General features: G+C 44.0%; 1 protein-coding gene and 1 pseudogene across 1 annotated transcript in view; both read right to left on the reverse strand.

Moving 5' to 3' along the window:
• Positions 1–27,500, reverse strand: part of LOC120042820 (cell migration inducing hyaluronidase 1) — a 190,474-nt gene that overhangs the window by 128,662 nt on the left and 34,312 nt on the right. The window lies entirely within an intron of this gene.
• The window catches only part of LOC120042827, a 22,017-nt pseudogene continuing 6,340 nt past the window's right edge, over positions 11,824–27,500 (reverse strand).

The following is a 27,500-nucleotide window of genomic DNA, read 5'->3' on the forward strand; positions in this document are numbered from 1 at the left end:
TGCATTACACTGAACATTTTACAAACTCTTTAAAAATGTCAGGTTTGTGATGATGACATGCAAGAGATCAGTCATTCATACATTCCTTGATCTCCTGAAGAAGCTATCCCCTTTCCTTTCTTTCTGTGCCCCCAAATCTGTGGGTATACTGGTCAATTTACCAGGTTATTAGCTCGCTATCCTATGAGGTAACATGACTGAACAAAGTGTAAACAAATGGTTAACGACGCAAGTGTGTCAAAATGCGGTCCCGGCGATCCGCTATAGAAGATACAAATGTTGTGCCGGTAATATGGGTCAGATCTTTTGACCTGGTTGGGATAGAAGCAAGGAGTTTCCGCTGTATTAATGGTGCAACCAGGATGCTAATGAATCTGCACTCACTTGTTTCTCTAGGGCACTCTGAAACAACGCTACAGCAAAGCCTTATCATTGCAACAATCATTATCTGGGAGAGTTTTGTTCATAGTTGCACAGTGCTCCCAGTGTTAAACTGCTTGTTTCATAGCATCATATTGGTTGTACTTTAGAGTCCTGCTCCTACTCAAAAACACTTTATGAATACGCTCCCTGAACTAAAACACCTGACTCAACAAGTCAATGGCTTGGGGATTAGTTGACTAATCAGGTGTGCCGGTACTGGAATAGATCAAGTGGAACGGCTAGGGGTCTAGGAGGCTAGAGTGTTGGGAGGCTAGGGGGTTAGGAGGTTAGGAGGCTAGAGTGTTGGGAGGCTAGGGGGTTAGGAGGCTAGAGTGTTGGGAGGCTAGGGGTCTAGGAGGCTAGAGTGTTGGGAGGCTAGGGGTCTAGGAGGTTAGAGTGTTGGGAGGCTAGGGGGTTAGGAGGCTAGGGGGTTAGGAGGCTAGAGTGTTGGGAGGCTAGGGGTCTAGGAGGCTAGAGTGTTGGGAGGCTAGGGGTCTAGGAGGCTAGAGTGTTGGGAGGCTAGGGGGTTAGGAGGCTAGGGGGTTAGGAGGCTAGAGTGTTGGGAGGCTAGGGGTCTAGGAGGCTAGGGGGTTAGGAGGCTAGGGGGTTAGGAGGCTAGAGTGTTGGGAGGCTAGGGGGTTAGGAGGCTAGGGGGTTAGGAGGCTAGAGTGTTAGGAGGCTAGGGGGTTAGGAGGCTAGAGTGGTGGGTGGCTAGGAGGTTAGGAGGCTAGAGTGTTGGGAGGCTAGGGGGTTAGGAGGCTAGAAGGTTAGGGGGTTAGGAGGCTAGGAGGCTAGGGGGTTAGGAGGCTAGGAGGTTAGGAGGCTAGAGTGTTGGGAGGCTAGGGGGTTAGGAGGCTAGAAGGTTAGGGGGTTAGGAGGCTCGAAGGTTAGGGGGTTAGGAGGTTAGGGGGTTGGGAGGCTAGGGGGTTAGGAGGCTAGGGGGTTAGAAGGCTAGAGTGTTAGGAGGCTAGAGTGTTAGGAGGCTAGAGTGTTGGGAGGCTAGGGGGTTAGGAGGCTAGAAGGTTAGGGGGTTAGGAGGCTAGGAGGCTAGGGGGTTAGGAGGCTAGGGGGTTAGGAGGCTAGGAGGTTAGGAGGCTAGAGTGTTGGGAGGCTAGGGGGTTAGGAGGCTAGAAGGTTAGGGGGTTAGGAGGCTCGAAGGTTAGGGGGTTAGGAGGCTAGAAGGTTAGGGGGTTAGGAGGCTAGGGAGTTAGGGGGTTAGGAGGCTAGAAGGTTAGGGGGTTAGGAGGCTAGAAGGTTAGGGGGTTAGGAGGCTAGGGAGTTAGGGGGTTAAGAGGCTAGGGGGTTGGGAGGCAGGGTGGCTAGGGGGTTAGGAGGCTAAGGTGGACATTTTTGTTTTTGTGCTTTTCTAATAACCAATTTCTGTGTTCAATCAAGTGACTGACTGAACGAATCCTCACTATCAGTATCTGCAGTTTGGCAGTACGCCCAGAACCTTGTTTAGAGAAATGATATCTCAGTTTCAAGGTCTCAGCTTAGAGAAGAAGCCTCGTGAGGTACTGGTCTGTCACAAGCATGACTCAGTATTGGTCGTCACATGAATGAAGCAAACATTAATGATTAATTAATTATGAATAAGCTAAATCATGCAAATATGACTTGTCTGCAGCATATAAGACAACTAAAGGGACTGCCCAGTGAGAGCTCACTTCAGACAGGTACTTTACGCATCTAAGTTTGACTGTGACCTCTCCAGCTTCATTTAAGATTGACTTCGAGTGTCTCTGTGTAACAATTTCTACAACTGGGGTTAGGAGGCTAGGGGCCTAGGGGGCTAGGAAGCTAGGGGGCTAGGAGGCTAGGGGGAAGTCCAGGAAAAGTTTGGGAAACACTGGTATAGAGTTCAGAGTCCAGAGATTCTTTCAGAATTGTGCAGACAACATAAAGTCCCCTCTGATAACTGACACACACACATGCATGTACACACACTCTCCAATAGTCTTCACACACATGCATGTACACACACTCTCCAATAGTCTTCACACACATGTCGCTAACACTTCACTACTTCAGCAGCATGTCGATTCTCTTCTCACTGACTGAACAACAACAAGCATCACCTACTGTCTAAGGAGATATACAAACAACTGACTAATGACTGGTTTAATTACTTTTTTCAATTAAGGAGGACTTTTCTCCTGATGCCTAGGTACAGCGGTGGTTCTCACAGGCACAGATTAAACTGGAGAGAGAGGGGGGGATAAAACAGAGAGGGCATGATAGAAGAGAAGGAGAGAGGGGGAGAAAGAAAGAATCAGAGAGGGACAGAAAGTGAGAAAGAGAGAGAGAGGAACCCTGCTGTGTGTCAGATGAGAATCTAAAAAAGGAGAGTTGTGCAGCGTAGCAATCAGGTCTAGACACACACACACACACACACACACACACACACACACACACACACACACACACACACACACACACACACACACACACACACACACACACACACACACACACACACACACACACACACATCTACTCTTACTTTAGTTTCCTTTTCCTGTTTGCTATCGAGCGGTTCGTCCACACTTAACCCACACTGCCATCAGACACAGACTCACATTTCACTGACCAGCAAACTGACACACACACAAAGACACATTCCCCCTTCACCTCTGTGACTCCCACTAATGATGATGCTGCATATGCACGTCTCATTTTAATGCTGACACACACCAGCATAGTCGTCCAGAGTTTCTCAGCCCCACGTCGGTCAGACAGATAGCTAACAACAAAGCATTCAGCTGTAATGTTAATACAAGTGGGCCTCCAGAGAGGGACAACATAGAATAAGGACAACAGAGATTAAGGAGAATTTGCTACAATCTTCTTGGAAAGGACGGAATACACCAGTTATACAACTGATTCAGTTCAAGAATTAACTCAAACCCAAGAGTTAACCTAAACCTAAAAGATAACCTAAACACAATAATTAACCTGAATCTAAGATTTAAAATGTCGATTTCTTCATGTTTTTTGAAGAACATTGCTAAGAAATGCCTCAAATGACATCGTACTAATTTCTTACCTTATCATAATCCACAAAACATTAGTTGCAAGGATATTGCTAATGTTTTAGCTGTTGTTGTCAACCTTGCCAACGACAACCAAATGTAATACAGGAAATTGAACAAACAGTAACATTTGGACCGGCTAGGCGAGGTTAAAAGGTCACTCTTGTTCATTTCTACTCCATAGATTATATGGTTATGTAATTGCAATTGGAGCTAAATGCTGTTAAAAATTGTACTTTTAACCTCCTTCTCTTTCCAACTGTCATCAAGTTCTTCTCTACAATCATCATTTTGCTCATCAGCCACCCTGACACGTGACATTTTAGTAAAGTCATTCTAAAATTGGCACAGAGGGCAAACCACACGCACGCAGACAGACTGAGCGAGAGAGATGGAGAAAGAGATACCCTGGTGTGAGTTTACACAACAAGTGGAGAAAGAGATACCCTGGTGTGAGTTTACACAACAAGTGGAGAAAGAGATACCCTGGTGTGAGTTTACACAACAAGTGGAGAAAGAGATACCCTGGTGTGAGTTTACACAACAAGTGGAGAAAGAGATACCCTGGTGTGAGTTTACACAACAAGTGGAGAAAGAGATACCCTGGTGTGAGTTTACACAACAAGTGGAGAAAGAGATACCCTGGTGTGAGTTTACACAACAAGTGGAGAAAGAGATACCCTGGTGTGAGTTTACACAACAAGTGGAGAAAGAGATACCCTGGTGTGAGTTTACACAACAAGTGGAGAAAGAGATACCCTGGTGTGAGTTTACACAACAAGTGGAGAAAGAGATACCCTGGTGTGAGTTTACACAACAAGTGGAGAAAGAGATACCCTGGTGTGAGTTTACACAACAAGTGGAGAAAGAGATACCCTGGTGTGAGTTTACACAACAAGTGGAGAAAGAGATACCCTGGTGTGAGTTTACACAACAAGTGGAGAAAGAGATACCCTGGTGTGAGTTTACACAACAAGTGGAGAAAGAGATACCCTGGTGTGAGTTTACACAACAAGTGGAGAAAGAGATACCCTGGTGTGAGTTTACACAACAAGTGGAGAAAGAGATACCCTGGTGTGAGTTTACACAACAAGTGGAGAAAGAGATACCCTGGTGTGAGTTTACACAACAAGTGGAGAAAGAGATACCCTGGTGTGAGTTTACACAACAAGTGGAGAAAGAGATACCCTGGTGTGAGTTTACACAACAAGTGGAGAAAGAGATACCCTGGTGTGAGTTTACACAACAAGTGGAGAAAGAGATACCCTGGTGTGAGTTTACACAACAAGTGGAGAAAGAGATACCCTGGTGTGAGTTTACACAACAAGTGGAGAAAGAGATACCCTGGTGTGAGTTTACACAACAAGTGGAGAAAGACTCACACTGCATTCCTGTTCTGGCTGTGGAGTTTAGACAGACAGACAGACAGACAGACAGACAGACAGACAGACAGACAGACAGACAGACAGACAGACAGACAGACAGACAGACAGACAGACAGACAGACAGACAGACAGACAGACAGACAGACAGACAGACAGACAGACAGACCGACCGACAGAGCACATGGAGTATGGAGAGAGAGAGAGAAAACAGAGAGAGAGAGAAAGAGAGAGAAAACAGAGAGAGAGACAGAGCGAGAGACAGAGCACATGGTTTTATGAATTCAAAGAATATTCTGGATCGGTTCTCTCTCAGGACTGAATGACAGCAGTCAAATAAATAATGTCTGCAATCAGAGGCCTTACACACACAGAGAGAGAGAGAAAGAGAGAGAGAGAAACACAGCCAACCAGACTCCAATCAAATTACACATGCGGTCCCGAAGGCCGCAGTAATATGCAATCGAAGCAGAACTGTCCTCCCATCAACAGTCCAAACTCCAACACAGCGAAGCTCATCTTCAGAGGAATCTAACTCATATTGGCATTGATTGCAATATTATTGAATTAAATAATTATATATTTTAATGAAAATATTTCTCAGGCATCCTTGTGCATTTATACTCATTCAAAACATCTGAATGTGTTGAAGCTTAGCGAGTCAGTGGAGATGCACCTTCAAGGGCCAGAGCAGACAGAACGGCATTGAAAAACAACCTCATTGTCACGCCCTGACCTTAGAGATCCTTTTTATGTTTCTATTTTGGTTTGGTCAGGATGTGAGTTGGGGTGGGCATTCTATGTCTTGCATTCTATGTTCATTTTTCTATGCTTTCTATTTCTTTGTGTTTGGCCGTGTGTGGTTCTCAATCAGAGGCAGCTGTCTATCGTTGTCTCTGATTGAGAACCATACTTAGGTATCCTTTTTCCACCTGTGTGTTGTGGGTAGTTATTTTCTGTTTAGTGTTTGTTGCACCGGTCAGAACTGTTCCGGTTATTCCTTTTGTTATTTTGTATTCAGTGTTCAGTTTCGAATAAATAATATGAACACGTATCATGCTGCACCTTGGTCCTCACCTTCTTCCGATGAATGCCGTTACACTCATATATTAGAGTGGCTCGATATGTGAGAAAATAATGGACAGAAATTATGCATCTGGCTTTTTCTATCCACTGCACTCACAAACAATCCCTGTTGCATGGTGGGAAGTAGCGAGAGTGAACTACACATAAATAACAAGGTTGTCTGATAAATGGGAGCTGACACACGGCCGAGCAGCACTGACGCATCGCGTTGATAACTTTTCCCGAAAGCTCAATCTGGGATTTTAACAAGTTCACCTCATCTGCATGTGCCATGCATCAACGAGCCACGGACAGCACACAAACGTAAACAGGGGCCGTGTCCAAATCTCTGCTATTTGCAAGTCAGATGCAAGACAAGGTATTACACACAGACACACACACATCCTTTCCCCCTCACACTCACACTTCCATTTGCAAGTCTGATGCCTGGCTTCTTCGCCTGGCCTGGCGCAGTATTAAATAGTTGGTTAGACAGAGCTGCCCTGTCATTTGCCCAAAATGGAAAATGGTCTGTAGCACATTCATCTGCCTGTGATGTCTCCCTACCTGACAGCTGATCTCTACAGCCCTGATATGTCTCCCCACTGCTGTAATACACCCCCATAATGGATTACACAGAGAGTACTGTCAGACAGCTGTCCTAACAACCTGTCTAATACCACCCATAATGGATTACACAGGACAGCTGTCTGACAGTACTCTCTGTGTAATCCATTATGGGTGGTATTAGACAGGTTGTTAGGACAGCTGTCTGACAGTACTTTCTGTGTAATCCATTATGGGGGTGTATTAGACATGTTGTGTTAGGACAGCTGTCTGACAGTACTCTCTATGTAATCCATTATGGGGGTGTATTAGACATGTTGTGTTAGGACAGCTGTCTGACAGTACTCTCTAACACAACATGTCTAATACCACCCATAATGGATTACACAGAGAGTGCTGTCAGACAGCTGTCCTAACGCAACCTGTCTAATACCACCCATAATGGATTACACAGAGAGTACTGTCAGACAGCTGTCCTAACACAACATGTCTAATACCACCCATAACGGATTACACAGAGAGTACTGTCAGACAGCTGTCCTAGCACAACCTGTCTAATACCACCCATAATGGATTACACAGAGAGTACTGTCAGACAGCTGTCCTAACACAACATGTCTAATACCACCCATAATGGATTACACAGAGAGTACTGTCAGACAGCTGTCCTAACACAACATGTCTAATACCACCCATAATGGATTACACAGAGAGTACTGTCAGACAGCTGTCCTAACACAACATGTCTAATACCACCCATAATGGATTACATAGAGAGTACTGTCAGACATCTGTCTTAACACAACCTGTCTAATACCACCCATAACGGATTACACAGAGAGTACTGTCAGACAGCTGTCCTAACACAACCTGTCTAATACCACCCATAATGGATTACATAGAGAGTACTGTCAGACAGCTGTCTTAACACAACCTGTCTAATACCACCCATAATGGATTACATAGAGAGTATTGTCAGACAGCTGTCCTAACACATGTCTAATACCACCCATAATGGATTACACAGAGAGTACTGTCAGACAGCTGTCCTAACACAACCTGTTTAATACCACCCATAATGGATTACATCGAGAGTACTGTCAGACAGCTGTCCTAACACATGTCTAATACCACCCATAATGGATTACACAGAGAGTACTGTCAGACAGCTGTCCTAACACAACCTGTCTAATACCACCCATAATGGATTACACAGAGAGTACTGTCAGACAGCTGTCCTAACACAACATGTCTAATACCACCCATAATGGATTACATAGAGAGTACTGTCAGACAGCTGTCCTAACAACCTGTCTAATACCACCCATAATGGATTACACAGAGAGTACTGTCAGACAGCTGTACTGACACAACATGTCTAATACCACCCATAATGGATTACACAGAGAGTGCTGTCAGACAGATGTCCTAACACAACATGTCTAATACCACCCATAATGGATTACACAGAGAGTACTGTCAGACAGCTGTCCTAACACAACATGTCTAATACCACCCATAATGGATTACACAGAGAGTACTGTCAGACAGCTGTCCTAACACAACCTGTCTAATACCACCCATAATGGATTACACAGAGAGTACTGTCAGACAGCTGTCCTAACACAACCTGTCTAATACCACCCATAATGGATTACATAGAGAGTATTGTCAGACAGCTGTCCTAACACAACCTGTCTAATACCACCCATAATGGATTACACAGAGAGTACTGTCAGACAGCTGTCCTAACACAACCTGTCTAATACCACCCATAATGGATTACACAGAAAGTACTGTCAGACAGCTGTCCTAACACAACCTGTCTAATACCACCCATAATGGATAACATAGAGAGTACTGTCAGACAGCTGTCCTAACACAACCTGTCTAATACCACCCATAATGGATTACATAGAGAGTACTGTCAGACAGCTGTCCTAACACAACCTGTCTAATACCACCCATAATGGATTACACAGAGAGTACTGTCAGACAGCTGTCCTAACACAACATGTCTAATACTGAGACGAGCAGAGAAGCTACAAGGACACTCATGATTCCCGTATGTATGAAGCGTCTCAGATCAGGAGTGCTGATCTCTGATCAGGTCCCCCTGTAATCCTGTTCAGTGTGTGTTAAACTAATGAAAGCTAATGCATGAATTAGTTATGTTACTAATCCATCATGTGACTTTGTGTTAAGGTTTAGAGAACACAGAAGAACTAATTAGTCCACTGTGACATTTTGACACAGAGATTCACAGTAAGCTTTAGATAAATCAAATTCATTCATTCATTCTCTACGAATGCATTTGATTTCAGTAGGAACTGTGACACGTGCACACACACCACACACACCACACACACACACCACAACACCACACACACACACACACCACACATCACACACACACTTCTGAGTTGAGGCCCATGTAGGGAGTGACTATCAGTTTATATTTATTATAAATGGTTGTATTTCCATCTCAAAGTGGTTTATCCTGAGACTAGTTCATACAGCACGACTATATGAGCTTTTCATTTAAATATTCATTTGGTTTATTGGTTTTTAATACATAGCTATACTGTAGATAGCTAGAAAGTATTCACACCCCTTGTAGTTAATTAGGCCGGATTCAATCAGATGCTTGTCGACACGTGTACAGCATTTTATTTAGCTCCTTTAATATTTTCAAGACACTTATAACCCTTTTCTTACATAGGACGCCGCTTTAGTAATGGGTCAATAGCAACAATTGATAACCTTTCAGACAATTAAAAAAAGTGCCGCATCAGCAGCGTCTGTACCTTTTGAGACAGTAGAATGTTCGGTATTGTTTCCCTGACAACTATAAACGTTGCTGATTGATGATCTGTGGTGTTGTTTTTCTGCTGTTTTATGGTAGGGTAGATAGATGTGTTTTCTTTCTACTAAATGTATTGGTAAGACATTTTATTTAACAAACTTAAAAGTACTTTTCTTATGAGTGAGTGGTCTGCGCGCAGATCATTTGATTGGCAGTTCTGGTTGCCTAGTGATGGGCGTTAGTCCCGCTAGCCAAGGAGCTTTCAAGTCACCACGTTCCATAAGTCTGAAAGGGGTTTTACAGTGCCTTCAGAAAGTTTTCACACCCCTTGACTTATTCCACATTTTGTTGTGTTACAGCCTGAAATGTATTAAATATATTTCTTCTACACACAATACCCCATAATGAAAAAGTGAAAACATGTTATTAGAAAATTTAGCAAATTCATTGAAAATGTGAAATACAGAAATATCTCATTTACATAGGTATTCACACCCCTGAGTCAATACATATTAGAATCACTTTTGGCAGTGGTTACAGCTGGGAGTCTTTCTGGGTATGTCTAAAAGCTTTACACACCTGGATTGTACAATATTCGCATATTATTATTTTTTAAATGCTTCATGCTCTGTCAAGTTGTGTCACGGCCGTTGTAAGAAGTGGAACAAGGTGCAGAGTGGTGAGCGTATATTACTTTTATTTTGGAATGACGCCAACAAAACAATAAACAATACAAAACGACCGTGAAGCTTAAAGGCTATAGTGCCACAAACAAAGACAACTACCCACAACGAAAGGAGGGAAAAGGGGCTACCTAAGTATGGTTCCCAATCAGAGACAACGATGGACAGCTGTCCCTGATTGAGAACCATACCCGGCCAAAACATAGAAACACAAAATCATAGAAGTAAAGGACATAGAATGCCCACCCAAATCACACCCTGACCAAACCAAAAAGAGACATAAAAAAGGATCTCTAAGGTCAGGGCGTGACAAGTTGGTTGATGATAATTGCTAGATAATTGCATTTTCATGTCATGCTATAGATTTTCAAGCCGGTGTAAGTCAAAACTGTAACTAGGCCACTCAGGAACATTCAATGTTGTCTTGGTAAGCAACTCCAGTGAATATTTGGCCTTGTGTTTTAGGTTACTATCCCGCTGAAAGGTGAATTTGTCTCCCAGTGTCTGTTGGAAAGCAGACAACCAGGTTTTCCTCTAGGATTAGCCCTAATTAGTTTATTTTTATCCTTAAAAAGACTCCCTAGTTCTTGTCAATGACAAGCATACCCTTAACATGATGCAGCCACCACGAAATATGAAAATATGAAGAGTGGTACACGGTGATGTGTTGTATTGGATTTGCTCCAAAACATAACGCTTTGTATTCAGGACAGTTCATTTCTTTGCCACATTTTTTGCAGTTTTACTTTAGTGCCTTATTGCAAACAGGATGCATGTTTTTTTACATTTGTATTCTTCACAGGCCTCCGTCTTTACACTCTGTCATTTAGATTAGTATTGTGGAGTAACTACAATGTTGTTGATCCATCCTCAGTTTTCTCCGATCACAGCCATTAAACTCTGTAACTGTTTTAAAGTCACCATTGGGCTCATGGTGAAATCCTTGAGCGGTTTCCTTCCTCTCCGGCAACTGAGTTAGGAAGGTCGCCTGTATCTTTGTATTGACTGTGTGTATTGATACAACATCCAAAGTGTAATTAATAACTTCATGCTCAAAGGGATATTAAATGTCTGCTTTTTTTATTTTTACTCATCTACCAATATGTGCCCTTCTTTGCGAGGCATTGGAAAACATCCCTGGTCTTTACAGTTGAATCTGTGTTTGAAATTGATTACTCGACTGAGGGACCTTTCAGATAATTGTGTGTGCGGAGTACAAAGATGAGGTAGTCCTTCAAAAATCATGTTAAACACTATTATTTCACACAAAGTGAGGCTTGCCATAACAAATGGGTTGATTACTTATTGACTCAAGACATATCACCTTTTTATTTTTAATTAATTTGTAAACATAATTCATAACATAACACTGTGACATTATGCGGTATTGTGTGTAGGCCAGTGACACAAAATCTCAATTGAATCCATTTTAAATTCAGGCTGTAATACAACAAAACGTGGAAAATGGCGAGGGGTGTGAATACTTATTGAAGGCGCTGTAGTGAACTAGGCCGGGATTCAAATCAGATGCACTTTCAACAAGTACACAGCACTTAACATAGGCAATTTCTACTTGAACCTACATCTGCAGAGTTAACCATGAACGTGATCGCTGTGAACGTTTGGGATATTGCCCTTGAAAAGGTGCATTGTTGGTTGCGCAATGCACTTGTTGGTAACATAAAGATCTCGTCCCTAGTTAGTTAGTAGGTTTGGTATTAGGTAAGTCATGGAGTATACATTACATTAAACAAATTATAATAGTACTGAACAAAACATCAAAAGCAAAAATGTTTATGTATATAAATATTGAATACCCCTGTCATGGTAGACAGGTTGACATGTATTCCTATCTATGTGTTGTGTTACTGTGCAGGGAGTGGTTCAGGAGGGGACAATTTGGTCCACAGGTAGTCCCAGAAGGCTGGCTGCAGAGCTGGGTCCTGGGGCCAGTCCAGGTAGGTCCTTGTCTTGACCAGCCTGGCCAGGCGGTGGTGGGCAGACAGCTGCCTAGGGGGGTATGTCCTCCAGGAAGACCAGGATAAGGATGTCCGTGTGCTCCACCAGCAGATGCCGGGTGGCCAGTCGCAGCTCCAAGGAGCACCAGTTACTGCGCAGGTAGAGACGACTCACCAGACACAGTGTGGCGGCTGCCGTAGAGGCTGTCTGTGCTGTTGTCCACGATTTCCTTCCCCAGCTGGAAGTCCCTACTGTGCAGACAGAGACACAGGAAGGGAGGCCCAGCAGCTGCTCCAGCACCCAGCGCTCATCTCTACCACTGTATGACACAAAGGCATCATAGTGGTAGCGCCCTCTGGGGATGGGCCTCTGCACCGCCTCTTCTAGCCAACTACGGGCAATGCGGCAGAAGGCCAGCAGGTAGGTAGTCCCCAGCAGGTAGTCCCCAGCCAGCAGGTAGTCCCCAGCCAGCAGGTAGTCCCCAGCCAGCTGATGGGGCAGCACCACCAGTATGAAGAGGAGCAGGTCCAGGGAGGTGCAGATGAACAGGACAAAACGCACATCCAGGGAACAGTGGGCCTCCGAGTACCTGCGGATGTTCTGGATACCATTTTCATTTTTGCATGTCATCTCCAGCTCTCCCTCAAGCCAAAATATGACCTGGACATGTTGCTGTCTCCTGGCCCAGTTGTCCAGCCAGGCATTATCACAGCTGCAGTGCAGGTGAGGACCAAAGAATTCCATAAACCTCAGGATGGTGAGGGGCTCTGGAAAGCTGTCCAACATGCTGATCTCCTCTATAGCATGACATTTAATCACACTGAGGGACTGCAGGTCTCTGCTCAGCTCCTCCTCCAGAGTGAGGATCCTACATTTGATAAGGTTCAGGCTCTCCAGTCTGTCCAGATTGTGGAACATGATGCCCAGAGCTGGCTGAACAATGAGGTCCACTTTCATCAGCGTCAGACACCTCAGCTGCACAAGCCTGTTCAGGTCACTCATGTCCACAAACTCTGGTGAGAAAACCAACTGGAACTCAAACTCCTGCAGGGAGGTGAAGTACTTTGCAGCAAAGTGAGACCCACACAGGAGATATCCTGTCATGGCCTTGAGGTAGACAACTGACTGGAAGAATGGTCTCCAGCTGTCTTGAACATCACATTAGATGGAGTGGTGAGCTAAAGGGCAAAGTCTTGTTTGGGGTGCTGTCGATGGTGATGTTGAGAGTCCTCCAGGAGCTGATATTCATGTGAGTCAGTCCTTGAGGGAAGACACCAAATATATGGGTCAGATTTCGACTTGTCTGTGACTCACTAGGAGGAGGAGGAAAGTCTAAATACATGTTATTTAGGGAGGTGAGGTGGATGAATGCAGATGTTTATGACTGGGTTATTTTTCAGCGTTAGGGTTTCCAAGCTGTGTAGGACAAAGAAACTGTTCTCTGTAAATCAGAGAAATCCTGTCTTCACCTCGGTATAAGAACCTCAGTTCACCATGTCCCTTAAATAGATTTTATTGCATTTTAAATCCAGCCATTTCAGATTGATCAAACAGATCTGCTCTGAGGTGATGTTTGTGATGTGGAAGTAACGCAAGGCAAGTCTCCTCAGCCATGTGACAGGACCCTTTTGAGGGTCACAAAGGACATTGAGCTCTGGGATGTTGATATTGAAATGAACAGAAACCTCCATGTCGTTTAGATTCTTCAAGTAATGGATCAAGCTGATATCAACACTGTCCTCAACACCAGGTGAAAGTTGGATGTTGAGCACCTGAAGCCTATGACAGTTTCTCACTGCCGACGCCGAGTAGTTCACCGTTTCAAGGTTCCAGAAATCAAGTTCTGTCATTGAGAGTCTCAACACTGTTTCACAAACAGACTCAAAATGAATGTTTTTCTTGTTGAAAGTAAAAGAAAAGGAACGCAGTATACTGATACCAGACTGAAGAAGCTGTGTCTGTGCCTCATCAGTGCTTTGGCAAACTAAGATTTGAGATGTTTTTAAAGCATCCAAATGCTCCATTTTCTAACCGGCGAGCGTCAAGAAATGAAAAACTCACCTCTTGAAGACGATCGAAACAAGGAAGTTCAAAAACAGCTCTGTTGGTGTCAGAACAGTTCTGATGTCTTAAAATGACTCTATTCTGATGTAAAGTGCAGGTTCGTCAATGACTGTGACATATTGACTATCCTACATATCAAATCAGACAGTTCCTTTGTACAGCTGTAGACTGAGTGGTAGGTTGGTTACCTTTACTGCTCAGGCGTTCCGCCAGCGGAACTCCTCCCACATTCCACTGAAAAGGCAGAGCGCGAAATTCAAAATATATTTTTTAGAAATATTTAACTTTCACACATTAACAAGTCCAATACAGCAAATGAAAGGTACACATCTTGTGAATCCAGCCAACATGTCCGATTTTTAAAATGTTTTACAGCGAAAACAGCACGTATATTTATGTTAGCTCACCACCAAATACAAAAAAGGACAGACATTTTTCACAGCACAGGTAGCATGCACAAAGCCAACCTAACTAACCAAGAACCAACCAAACTAACCAACAAACAACTTCATCAGATGACAGTCTTATAACATGTTATTCAATAAATCTATGTTTTGTTCGAAAAATGTGCATATTTCAGGTATAAATCATAGTTTACATTGCAGCTACAATCAGAAATTGCACCGAAAGCAGCCAGAATAATTACAGACACCAACGTCAAATACCTAAATACTCATCATAAAACATTTCTGAAAAATACATAGTGTACAGCAAATGAAAGACAAGCTCTTGTGAATCCAGCAAATATTTCCGATTTCTTAAGTGTTTTACAGCGAAAACAGAATATAGCGTTATATTAGCTTACCACAATAGCCAGAAACACAAGCCATTTCCCAGCAGTAAAAGTTAGCGATCGTGACAAACCAGCAAAAGATATATAATTTTTGACTAACCTTGATAAGGTTCATCAGATGACAGTCCTATAACATCAGGTTATACATACACTTATGTTTTGTTCGAAAATGTGCATATTTAGAGCTGAAATCAGTGGTTATACATTGTGCTAAGGTAGCATCTTTTTCCCACAACGTCCGGATTTTTTTTCTGACACACATATTCTGACCAAATGACTATTCATAAACATAACTAAAAAATACATGTTGTATAGGAAATGATAGATACACTAGTTCTTAATGCAATCGCCGTGTTAGATTTTTAAAATTAACGTTACTACGACCTACAGCGTGCGTTAAAGCGAGACCGCATCGAAATTAATGGCGGAATATGCATTTTACATTTTTCAACAGAACAACGAATTAACATCATAAATACTTCTTACTATTTGATGAGCTTCCATCAGAATCTTGGGCAAGGTGTCCTTAGTCCAAAAGAATCGTTGCTTGGTTGTAGATTGTCCTCTTCAACGTTCCATTTAGCAGTAAACATTAGCCATGTGGCAAAGACGTGTCCGACTCACTAAAACGCAGGACGATTAAATATCCGAAAATCGCAATATACCGATATAAACTGATATAACTCGGTTTAATATAACAACATTATGATGTCTTTAACACCTATAACGAATAAAAACATGACCGGATATATCTAAGGCCTATAACCGGAGCGTTCTAGAGCCACAGCCAGATGTCCTTCCTGCGTCAGAGCGAAGTGAACAAAGGCCGGACACTTCGTTCCCAGGCCATTTATAACCTCTCAGTTCTGCCTAGCAACCCCATTTCAACTCTCACTATTCGCTGACACCCAGGGGAAGACGTATGCAGTGCATCTCAACCAATAGAAGACAGGCAAATTAATAAACTGACCTGGGAACAGCTTGCAGATTTCAGCATTCTCACATCCTCATAGGAAAAGTGCTCCAACTCCTGTTCTGTTTCACTCACAGATATAATTCAAACGGTTTTAGAAACTAGAGAGTGTTTTCTATCCAATAGTAATAATAATATGCATATTGTACGAGCAAGAATTGAGTACGAGGCCGTTTAAATTGGGCACGTTTTTCCCCCAAAGTGAAAACAGCGCCCTCTGTCCTCAACAGGTTAACAAATGTCCAATGAGATTGATGATTGATATTCAGAATGCTCCTCTGTCCAATGGAATGAGACGTTGTTGGGATTAGATGTCCAATGGAATAAAGAACCGCTGTTGTTCCACTGCTGTGTCTGTTAGCTATGTTGTATCTGTGTGCATCTCTTCATCTTCCTACTATTTTGGCTTTTGCATCTCTTCCTGGTCTTTTTTATTAACTGTAAGATACTTTGAGAGAGACTGCAGGTCACAGATAAGATGATTTTTTAACTCACCTCTTTCTCACTTCCTCTATGTGTGAGGTAGTGGTTAGCATGGACCATATATCTGACATACACAGTTATCTGATGTCGTCTGAAAGCAGGTCACACACACACAACACTCTCTACATGTTTGTACTTCTGTATACAAAAAACATGGTTTGTGTAGTTTTCATACAATAGTTATTTCACTGTTACTACTAAGAGCAACTTCATGTAGGAGAACACAGATTGATAAACTCTAAGTATCTATGTCTGGCATTGATTACAAATCTGTGGCTGGCCTTGTGTGGACACACACACACACACACACACACACACACACACACACACACACACACACACACACACACACACACACACACACACACACACACACACACACACGGCTGGCCTCACATGGGGTGATCTGACACACACACACACACACACACACACACACTTCTGCACTTTAACACCCATGTAGGGAGTGGCCAGCATCCCCTTAATAATGTAATCTAATCTACTCTAATTGGGCCCCCTGTGGAGCTGCACTATAACTGTGTAATGGCCTGGATTAGACATGGCATGTGACACACACACACACACACACACACGGCTGGCCTACCATTGGCTGATCTGACACACACCACATTCACACACAGGGTGATACTTGGTCTAATCTGATGGGAGTCATGAGGTGGAACAACAGGTCATTATTAAAACCAACACAGCACTACTTACCTTCTGGAACCAACAGACTACAGATGTTTAGCAGGCTAGTGGTTTTAGCTGTAGCTAGAATCTCACTTCCAATGTTTTTATTGTCATTTTTAAACATCTACAGGTTCCTTTAAAATAAGTTCATCTTATTTGTCCTTGTTCTCATTCCCCAGGGGAGAGGAAAGAATGATCCGACTGCCAGCTATAGCATGACAGTAGAGAACAAAACACAATGTTCTGTTTACACACGTTCTGTTCTGTTTAGTCCAACTTTCAATGACAATAGTCACTATGGAAGTCGCAATGCTAACATAAATAAAAGCTGTTATTGTGATGCTTTGAAACTAACCACCAAAAGCATTTGTTGAGGTTTCTTCTGTGTGTCCTTTTATGCAGACAATGAGATGACTGATTTAAGGGGAGCAGGACGTCATCTGCACACATTCACACACACACACACACACACACACACACACACACACACACACACACACACACACACACACACACACACACACACACACACACACACACACACACACACACACCTCCTACCGATGTTGTCAACCAGAAGAAGATGCCAGTCAGTCCCACAGCCAGGAAATCAGACTAGTCTCAACATGGAAATGAAAGGCTGTGAGAGAAAGAGAGAAGGGAACAAGAGGGGTGAAACACTCGGCCTTCAAGATTTCAGTGTCTGTGTAAATTATTCCATCCACTCTCCGCTGGTCCACAATTAAGGTGGCACGTGACATTCCTCTGAGTGTGTGTGTGTGAGTTCTCAATTCTCTCTCTCTCGGGTTTTATTGGCGGGGCTGGGAGTGTGGGCTGGCTCAGGGATACATCAACAGAGAGGTGCTGAACACTGTCTCATCATCATTATTATTACTATTCATCTTCACAAGAGCCTTTCAGATGCTGCCAGACACACACACACACACACACACACACACACACACACACAGAGCAGCATCAAAGTGCCTCTATTCTGGCTAGGGCCCAACACCAGATGTTGAGGGTTTGGTCATAAAATGAGAATTTCCCTTTAGGTTTATATGGAGAATATAGGCTACATACTGTACAAGGGATGTATTATATATCTGGGAAGCTGCATCCCAAATGGCACTCTATTCCTTATACAATGCATTACTTTTTACCAGAGCCCAAAGGGAACTTGTCAAAAGTAGTGCACTATGTAGGGAACAGGGTGCCTTTGGGACACAGCCTATATCTGTGTCTATGCAGCAGCTTTGTCCATGCAAAACAAGCAACCCACCAAACAACCAATCAATAAATCAATCAAAATGTCTGCCCTAATCTAGAATTTCTGTAGCTTCCCAGGGGTAGCTTAGTCACTCTGACAGTGCATTATCCCAAAGCTATTATTGCCTACAGTACTCCAAAGAGCAAAGTCTTTCTTTATAGCTTAGTCAATAGTATTATTTAACCTCTGACCCCTTCTGACCTCAGACTGTTGTTTTCCCTAACAGGCTTTTAGAATGTTGTCCTGGTTTCTTATACAACCTTCATTGCTTCCTTTCTGTAATGTAACTATGTTTGAGCTGTGTTTTGTGTGTTGAGCTGTGTTTTGAGTTGCGTGTGGTGTGTTTTTAGCTGTGTGTTGTGTTTTGAGCTGTGTGTTTTGAGCTGTGTGTTTTGAGCTGTGTGTTTTGAGCTGCGTGTTTTGAGTTGCGTGTGGTGTGTTTTGAGCTGTGTGTGTTGAGCTGTGTGTTGAGCTGTGTGTGTTGAGCTGTGTTTTGAGCTGTGTTTTGAGCTGCGTGTTTTGAGTTGCGTGTGGTGTGTTTTTAGCTGTGTGTTGTGTTTTGAGCTGTGTGTTTTGAGCTGTGTGTTGAGCTGTGTGTGTTGAGCTGTGTGTGTTGAGCTGTGTGTTTTGAGCTGTGTGTGTTGAGCTGTGTGTTTTGAGCTGTATGTTTTGAGCTGTGTGTTTTGTGTATGTGTAGCTGAGGTGGTGATAGTGAGCTAGGCTTTAGCTCAGTGGGCTAGCACAGTCATGAGTCATGCAGATGACTGGTAATACATGTCATTCACATGGGGTATAAAGATGTTGTGTGTTTGTGAGAGAAAGGTGACCCCCGACCCCAACAATGTAGAGAATATTTCTGTAACAACGTCGGTGTAGGTGTTTTTCTGTGTGACCACGAGGTAGGAGTGTGTCAACGTGAGAGGGAGAGAGGGAGGTAGAGACGAGGGATATAACTTTCTGTGAGAATGAGGGAACACACACACACACACAGGTAATGAGGGTAACATTTGAAGCCCCTCAAAAAGGCACAGCCTGTCTGACGGGATTCAGAAAAACTCCCACACACACACACAAACCGAGGAACACAATGGAAAATTAGAGCTTCCGGGAAAAGTCATTAGTGTGTGAAAATGTCAAGACTGACTTTAGCTTCCCACAGCTCACTGAACACACACCTCTTAAACAGGCACCACTGACCTCACCTTACAGAGAGGGGGAGAGGAGAGAGGCGAGAGAGGGAGAGGGGGAGAGGAGAGGAGAGAGGGGGAGAGGAGAGAGGCGAGAGAGGCGAGAGGGGGAGAGGAGAGAGAGGAGAGAGAGGGAGAGGAGAGGCTAGAGAGGCGAGAGAGGGAGAGGGGGAGAGGAGAGAGGGAGAGAGGAGAGGGGGAGAGGAGAGAGGCTAGAGAGGCGAGAGAGGGAGAGGAGAGAGGGGGAGAGGAGAGAAACAAACCATCCGTTCATCAATCCGTCTTCTCCTCCTGTCTTTCTCTCACACCATCAGTTCATTGTTGAGACCTTGTTAATTGTGTCGGTTTCATAAAATACCTACTGCTTCGCCCCATACACACACACACACACACACACACACACACACACACACACACACACACACACACACACACACACACACACACACACACACACACACACACACACACACACACACACACACACACAGAGAGAGAGAGAGAAGGACACAGAGACATAACCCACTGTGGCTTGGTCATGAGTCAATGACAGAAATGTCTGCCTCTAAATGTCAGCTGTCTTTCTATTCAAATGTTGCTGTCTGCTAGAAAAACACAATGTCTGTCTGTCTGTCTGTCTGCTAGAGAAACATAATGTCTGTCTGTCTGTCTGTGTCTGTCTGTGTCTGTCTGTTAGAAAGTTAGAAAAACAAAGAGGAAAGACACAAGGACTGTTTGTTTTGATGGAGTCTGGCGGGCGGCATGTCAGGCTGAAATGGTTTAATAACTTGTTGAATGTCAATTACATTATTTTAGATGGTGCCTATCTTTTCCATTCATCTGGAGAAATGTTTTGATGGAAACTGGCAGACAGTTGTGCAAGGTTGAAATGGTTTGCTGTTGCGCATGCGTACGTGTGTGTGTGTGTGTGTGTGTGTGTGTGTGTGTGTGTGTGTGTGTGTGTGTGTGTGTGTGTGTGTGTGTGTGTGTGTGTGTATACGCTTGTCTAAACCTAACGTCTCCTATCAGCCCCACAGAGCCAAATGACTGACTCCAACTCCCCAGTTAGAGGAACATTAGGAGTTGACGTTAGGAACACTGGGAGCCAACTTTCAGGCACAACAAAGTCACTGGCTTGACATATTTAAAGGTTTTCTGACGTAGAGTCAGTTATAAAACCTAAAAACACAAACGCTAAAACCCCAGGTGAATTTAGTCTTTCTACCAATCTTTAGTTTTGACGTTGAAAGCAATAAGTTAAAGCCTATTATGCCATATTAAAATATCAAAACAATTCCTGTCTGATGTCTTGACAATTCCTCTGTTTTGCCATGCGAAGCTCAGCAGAGCTTTAGTTTCAGTGGTGCTCGTCTAGTGAGAGCAGAGCAGCGACTAGATGCCTCATATGGTGAGTCTTCACTCATTCATTTCATTCCTTTTCTCATCCCTCCCCTTTCTTCCCTTTGTCTCAGGAGGAGAAAGGGTTCTCCCGGACGGCTTCAGTCAAGTGTCTGTTCATCTGATCTGAATAGTTTCTATTTAAGACACATAAGGCCTCGCGCACGCGCACACGCACACACACACACGCAGTGTATTAATGGGTGGAACTCTTTCTTCCCCTCCAACTCAGCCACAGACTTGCATAAAAGATGTCAGGCCTCGACACAGACACAGCCCCTTTACTATGTGCCACGGTGTCCACTCAGCACCACACGGTAAATCACAGGACTATGTAATAACAGGTTAGCCAGCACTCAAAGTTGTGTGTTTTCTTTCTAACAGGGCACTATAGTTCTACTCCTCACTAACTACTACTAGAGGTTTGCACATCTCCTAGGACCAGTCTTTCCCAGCCAAAGACACACTCTTTCAACACGTCTGGTTTTTACAGGCAGACCAAAGTCACACATTTAAAGGGATAGTTCATCCAAAGCACCCTTTAAGGTAATACAGCATTTCATGTTTGGTTTATTTACCTGGCCAATGTCTCCGAAATATAACTTTTGTTCGCATTCGTGGCAAAAAAATCCAATGTAAGTCAATATCAACGATATTAGCATTTCTGCGTTTCATGTCTAATTGCATGTATTTTAGATGAACTATCCCTTTAAGGCAAGGTCAGGGTAAATACCAGCTCTTACATCTAGAAAATAACCACTCAGAAAGACAGTCATTTCCTGCAAACTGAAGCTGTTCTGCATGAATTGTTGTTGTGTCCGACGATAGATAAGGTGGTCTGAAAACCCTCTCATTGGCTGAAACAAAAAGCAGAAGGTATAATGACTTATTGGTGCCTCCACAGCCTCTTCATATGTGAAATGGGACAGGATGCAATATGGTGGAGTGGAACGGGAATGTGTGGAAAAGCCTCTCTGTGTGTGTGTGTGTGTGTGTGTGTGTGTGTGTGTGTGTGTGTGTGTGTGTGTGTGTGTGTGTGTGTGTGTGTGTGTGTGTGTGTGTGTGTGTGTGTGTGTGTGTGTGTGTGTGTATGCATGCGCTTGAGTGGATGCATGTGTGTGTGGAAATACTGCGATGACGAGCCAATGTTTTGGAGCGTATGGTTTCTGACAGGAATGTAATACCAGCCTAATGGCTTCAGACGTTTAGAACAGCGCTGTTGAAGAGAAGCCAATGTTCCTTTCATTCTTTCATTTCTGTCAGAACCAGAACATAGGCCAGGAGCAGTAGGAGAGAGACAGAGACAGAGATGTTCCTTTCATTTCTGTCAGAACCAGAACATAGGCCAGGAGCAGTAGGAGAGAGACAGAGACAGAGATGTTCCTTTCATTTCTGTCAGAACCAGAACATAGGCCAGGAGCAGTAGGAGAGAGACAGAGACAGAGATGTTCCTTTCATTTCTGTCAGAACCAGAACATAGGCCAGGAGCAGTAGGAGAGAGACAGAGACAGAGATGTTCCTTTCATTTCTGTCAAAACCAGAACATAGGCCAGGAGCAGTAGGAGAGAGACAGAGACAGAGATGTTCCTTTCATTTCTGTCAGAACCAGAACATAGGCCAGGAGCAGTAGGAGAGAGACAGAGAGAGAGATGTTCCTTTCATTTCTGTCAGAACCAGAACATAGGCCAGGAGCAGTAGGAGAGAGACAGAGACAGAGATGTTCCTTTCATTTCTGTCAAAACCAGAACATAGGCCAGGAGCAGTAGGAGAGAGACAGAGACAGAGATGTTCCTTTCATTTCTGTCAGAACCAGAACATAGGCCAGGAGCAGTAGGAGAGAGACAGAGACAGAGATGTTCCTTTCATTTCTGTCAGAACCAGAACATAGGCCAGGAGCAGTAGGAGAGAGACAGAGACAGAGATGTTCCTTTCATTTCTGTCAAAACCAGAACATAGGCCAGGAGCAGTAGGAGAGAGACAGAGACAGAGATGTTCCTTTCATTTCTGTCAAAACCAGAACATAGGCCAGGAGCAGTAGGAGAGAGACAGAGACAGAGATGTTCCTTTCATTTCTGTCAAAACCAGAACATAGGCCAGGAGCAGTAGGAGAGAGACAGAGACAGAGATGTTCCTTTCATTTCTGTCAAAACCAGAACATAGGCCAGGAGCAGTAGGAGAGAGACAGAGACAGAGATGTTCCTTTCATTTCTGTCAAAACCAGAACATAGGCCAGGAGCAGTAGGAGAGAGACAGAGACAGAGATGTTCCTTTCATTTCTGTCAAAACCAGAACATAGGCCAGGAGCAGTAGGAGAGAGACAGAGACAGAGATGTTCCTTTCATTTCTGTCAAAACCAGAACATAGGCCAGGAGCAGTAGGAGAGAGACAGAGACAGAGATGTTCCTTTCATTTCTGTCAAAACCAGAACATAGGCCAGGAGCAGTAGGAGAGAGACAGAGACAGAGATGTTCCTTTCATTTCTGTCAAAACCAGAACATAGGCCAGGAGCAGTAGGAGAGAGACAGAGACAGAGATGTTCCTTTCATTTCTGTCAAAACCAGAACATAGGCCAGGAGCAGTAGGAGAGAGACAGAGACAGAGATGTTCCTTTCATTTCTGTCAAAACCAGAACATAGGCCAGGAGCAGTAGGAGAGAGACAGAGACAGAGATGTTCCTTTCATTTCTGTCAAAACCAGAACATAGGCCAGGAGCAGTAGGAGAGAGACAGAGACAGAGATGTTCCTTTCATTTCTGTCAAAACCAGAACATAGGCCAGGAGCAGTAGGAGAGAGACAGAGACAGAGATGTTCCTTTCATTTCTGTCAGAACCAGAACATAGGCCAGGAGCAGTAGGAGAGAGACAGAGACAGAGATGTTCCTTTCATTTCTGTCAAAACCAGAACATAGGCCAGGAGCAGTAGGAGAGAGACAGAGACAGAGATGTTCCTTTCATTTCTGTCAAAACCAGAACATAGGCCAGGAGCAGTAGGAGAGAGACAGAGACAGAGATGTTCCTTTCATTTCTGTCAAAACCAGAACATAGGCCAGGAGCAGTAGGAGAGAGACAGAGACAGAGATGTTCCTTTCATTTCTGTCAAAACCAGAACATAGGCCAGGAGCAGTAGGAGAGAGACAGAGACAGAGATGTTCCTTTCATTTCTGTCAAAACCAGAACATAGGCCAGGAGCAGTAGGAGAGAGACAGAGACAGAGATGTTCCTTTCATTTCTGTCAGAACCAGAACATAGGCCAGGAGCAGTAGGAGAGAGACAGAGACAGAGATGTTCCTTTCATTTCTGTCAAAACCAGAACATAGGCCAGGAGCAGTAGGAGAGAGACAGAGACAGAGATGTTCCTTTCATTTCTGTCAGAACCAGAACATAGGCCAGGAGCAGTAGGAGAGAGACAGAGACAGAGATGTTCCTTTCATTTCTGTCAAAACCAGAACATAGGCCAGGAGCAGTAGGAGAGAGACAGAGACAGAGATGTTCCTTTCATTTCTGTCAAAACCAGAACATAGGCCAGGAGCAGTAGGAGAGAGACAGAGACAGAGATGTTCCTTTCATTTCTGTCAAAACCAGAACATAGGCCAGGAGCAGTAGGAGAGAGACAGAGACAGAGATGTTCCTTTCATTTCTGTCAAAACCAGAACATAGGCCAGGAGCAGTAGGAGAGAGACAGAGACAGAGATGTTCCTTTCATTTCTGTCAAAACCAGAACATAGGCCAGGAGCAGTAGGAGAGAGACAGAGACAGAGATGTTCCTTTCATTTCTGTCAGAACCAGAACATAGGCCAGGAGCAGTAGGAGAGAGACAGAGACAGAGATGTTCCTTTCATTTCTGTCAGAACCAGAACATAGGCCAGGAGCAGTAGGAGAGAGACAGAGACAGAGATGTTCCTTTCATTTCTGTCAAAACCAGAACATAGGCCAGGAGCAGTAGGAGAGAGACAGAGATGTTCCTTTCATTTCTGTCAAAACCAGAACATAGGCCAGGAGCAGTAGGAGAGAGACAGAGATGTTCCTTTCATTTCTGTCAAAACCAGAACATAGGCCAGGAGCAGTAGGAGAGAGACAGAGATGTTCCTTTCATTTCTGTCAAACCAGAACATAGGCCAGGAGCAGTAGGAGAGAGACAGAGATGTTCCTTTCATTTCTGTCAAAACCAGAACATAGGCCAGGAGCAGTAGGAGAGAGACAGAGATGTTCCTTTCATTTCTGTCAAAACCAGAACATAGGCCAGGAGCAGTAGGAGAGAGACAGAGACAGAGATGTTCCTTTCATTTCTGTCAAAACCAGAACATAGGCCAGGAGCAGTAGGAGAGAGACAGAGACAGAGATGTTCCTTTCATTTCTGTCAAAACCAGAACATAGGCCAGGAGCAGTAGGAGAGAGACAGAGACAGAGATGTTCCTTTCATTTCTGTCAAAACCAGAACATAGGCCAGGAGCAGTAGGAGAGAGACAGAGACAGAGATGTTCCTTTCATTTCTGTCAAAACCAGAACATAGGCCAGGAGCAGTAGGAGAGAGACAGAGACAGAGATGTTCCTTTCATTTCTGTCAAAACCAGAACATAGGCCAGGAGCAGTAGGAGAGAGACAGAGAGAGAGATGTTCCTTTCATTTCTGTCAGAACCAGAACATAGGCCAGGAGCAGTAGGAGAGAGAGAGAGAGAGAGATGTTCCTTTCATTTCTGTCAAAACCAGAACATAGGCCAGGAGCAGTAGGAGAGAGAGAGAGAGAGAGATGTTCCTTTCATTTCTGTCAGAACCAGAACATAGGCCAGGAGCAGTAGGAGAGAGACAGAGACAGAGATGTTCCTTTCATTTCTGTCAAAACCAGAACATAGGCCAGGAGCAGTAGGAGAGAGACAGAGAGAGAGATGTTCCTTTCATTTCTGTCAAAACCAGAACATAGGCCAGGAGCAGTAGGAGAGAGACAGAGAGAGAGATGTTCCTTTCATTTCTGTCAGAACCAGAACATAGGCCAGGAGCAGTAGGAGAGAGACAGAGACAGAGATGTTCCTTTCATTTCTGTCAGAACCAGAACATAGGCCAGGAGCAGTAGGAGAGAGACAGAGACAGAGATGTTCCTTTCATTTCTGTCAGAACCAGAACATAGGCCAGGAGCAGTAGGAGAGAGAGAGAGAGAGAGATGTTCCTTTCATTTCTGTCAAAACCAGAACATAGGCCAGGAGCAGTAGGAGAGAGACAGAGAGAGAGATGTTCCTTTCATTTCTGTCAAAACCAGAACATAGGCCAGGAGCAGTAGGAGAGAGACAGAGACAGAGATGTTCCTTTCATTTCTGTCAAAACCAGAACATAGGCCAGGAGCAGTAGGAGAGAGACAGAGATGTTCCTTTCATTTCTGTCAAAACCAGAACATAGGCCAGGAGCAGTAGGAGAGAGACAGAGACAGAGATGTTCCTTTCATTTCTGTCAAAACCAGAACATAGGCCAGGAGCAGTAGGAGAGAGACAGAGACAGAGATGTTCCTTTCATTTCTGTCAAAACCAGAACATAGGCCAGGAGCAGTAGGAGAGAGACAGAGACAGAGATGTTCCTTTCATTTCTGTCAAAACCAGAACATAGGCCAGGAGCAGTAGGAGAGAGACAGAGAGAGAGATGTTCCTTTCATTTCTGTCAAAACCAGAACATAGGCCAGGAGCAGTAGGAGAGAGACAGAGACAGAGATGTTCCTTTCATTTCTGTCAAAACCAGAACATAGGCCAGGAGCAGTAGGAGAGAGACAGAGACAGAGATGTTCCTTTCATTTCTGTCAAAACCAGAACATAGGCCAGGAGCAGTAGGAGAGAGACAGAGACAGAGATGTTCCTTTCATTTCTGTCAAAACCAGAACATAGGCCAGGAGCAGTAGGAGAGAGACAGAGAGAGAGATGTTCCTTTCATTTCTGTCAAAACCAGAACATAGGCCAGGAGCAGTAGGAGAGAGACAGAGACAGAGATGTTCCTTTCATTTCTGTCAAAACCAGAACATAGGCCAGGAGCAGTAGGAGAGAGACAGAGACAGAGATGTTCCTTTCATTTCTGTCAGAACCAGAACATAGGCCAGGAGCAGTAGGAGAGAGACAGAGACAGAGATGTTCCTTTCATTTCTGTCAGAACCAGAACATAGGCCAGGAGCAGTAGGAGAGAGACAGAGACAGAGATGTTCCTTTCATTTCTGTCAAAACCAGAACATAGGCCAGGAGCAGTAGGAGAGAGACAGAGACAGAGATGTTCCTTTCATTTCTGTCAAAACCAGAACATAGGCCAGGAGCAGTAGGAGAGAGACAGAGACAGAGATGTTCCTTTCATTTCTGTCAGAACCAGAACATAGGCCAGGAGCAGTAGGAGAGAGACAGAGACAGAGATGTTCCTTTCATTTCTGTCAGAACCAGAACATAGGCCAGGAGCAGTAGGAGAGAGACAGAGACAGAGATGTTCCTTTCATTTCTGTCAAAACCAGAACATAGGCCAGGAGCAGTAGGAGAGAGACAGAGAGAGAGATGTTCCTTTCATTTCTGTCAAAACCAGAACATAGGCCAGGAGCAGTAGGAGAGAGACAGAGACAGAGATGTTCCTTTCATTTCTGTCAAAACCAGAACATAGGCCAGGAGCAGTAGGAGAGAGACAGAGACAGAGATGTTCCTTTCATTTCTGTCAAAACCAGAACATAGGCCAGGAGCAGTAGGAGAGAGACAGAGACAGAGATGTTCCTTT

The sequence above is a fragment of the Salvelinus namaycush genome, unplaced genomic scaffold, assembly GCF_016432855.1.
Source record: "Salvelinus namaycush isolate Seneca unplaced genomic scaffold, SaNama_1.0 Scaffold79, whole genome shotgun sequence".
NCBI lineage: Eukaryota > Metazoa > Chordata > Actinopteri > Salmoniformes > Salmonidae > Salvelinus > Salvelinus namaycush.